This window comes from Myotis lucifugus, unplaced genomic scaffold (genome assembly GCF_000147115.1).
Source record: "Myotis lucifugus unplaced genomic scaffold, Myoluc2.0 scaffold_7, whole genome shotgun sequence".
Classification (NCBI taxonomy): domain Eukaryota; kingdom Metazoa; phylum Chordata; class Mammalia; order Chiroptera; family Vespertilionidae; genus Myotis; species Myotis lucifugus.
In genome coordinates, this window is record NW_005871055.1 from 9,408,745 (window position 1) to 9,409,761 (window position 1,017).

At 39.1% G+C, this 1,017-nt stretch overlaps 1 pseudogene; it reads right to left on the reverse strand.

The window, feature by feature from the left end:
- Positions 1–207: 207 nt before the first annotated feature.
- LOC102417237 lies at positions 208–614 on the reverse strand (annotated as a pseudogene).
- Positions 615–1,017: the final 403 nt, after the last annotated feature.

Consider the following 1,017-nt stretch of genomic DNA (forward strand, 5'->3'; position numbering starts at 1 on the left):
GTGACCCTTTGATCCAAAGGCCAACACTCTAACCACTGAACAACAGAAGCCAGGGAAGGATTTATATTATTGTTCTTATGTCAGAGATAGGAAAACTGAGGCTCACAGGAATGAAATAACTTTCCAGTGTTCTACACTTAGTTTTTTGGGTGAACTATTTCTGTTTTTTTTTTTTTTTTTTTTTTTTTTTGCGGGTGGGGGTGGGGGTTGCAGTTGTATAACTTTATTCGACCATCAGCACTAGTTCTTGTCCACATTAATGGTCTGTAGATTTTTGAAAGTGGTGACAGGCACATAGGTGACCAATTATATAGCTTATTTGGTGAATCTTCATCCTCATTACATTTTCTGGACAAACGTACCCAGATATGATATGGGACATTCCTTATTCCTTTGGCCCAGACAGCTTTGTTGCACCTGGTGTCAATGCACTCGTCTGGAGTCCCCATCTCCTTCATGGCAAATTTCCAAATCTCCTGAGTGCCCGAGGGGCACGCTTCTTGAAAGCCACGCTGTGGATGCTTGTGGATGTTGATGGTATGCTCTCTGGTCACCACCTGGTTGATGGCAGAGCGGCCCTTCTTCTTCTTGCTACCTTTTTTTGCGGGAGCCATCCTGCCCAACAAGTTGGAAAGAAAGAGCGCAGGGTATTGTGGGAGAGGGAACGCAGGGTCTGGGAACTATTTCTAAGGCTAGCCAAGACAGCATACTTTCCAACTTAAAATTTAACTAAACACTATTTCTCTTCTTCACCTAGATTCCAACAAGTTTTCTCATTTTAAAAATGCCATATATTTTTTGGTGTCAATTATCCTATTTTGAATTGCTACTAAACTTACCAGTTTCACTATAATTACTTTTGTTGGGGTAAATTATTTATAGTCTTAACCTCATAATTCTGATTATGCTGTTGTGAGCAAATATGATATTCTTTCCAATACTGTGGTCACATTGTTTATAGCTTCTATTTTGTGTTATTCTCTATTTTCTAGGTTTAATGGTTTAAAGTATTATTAT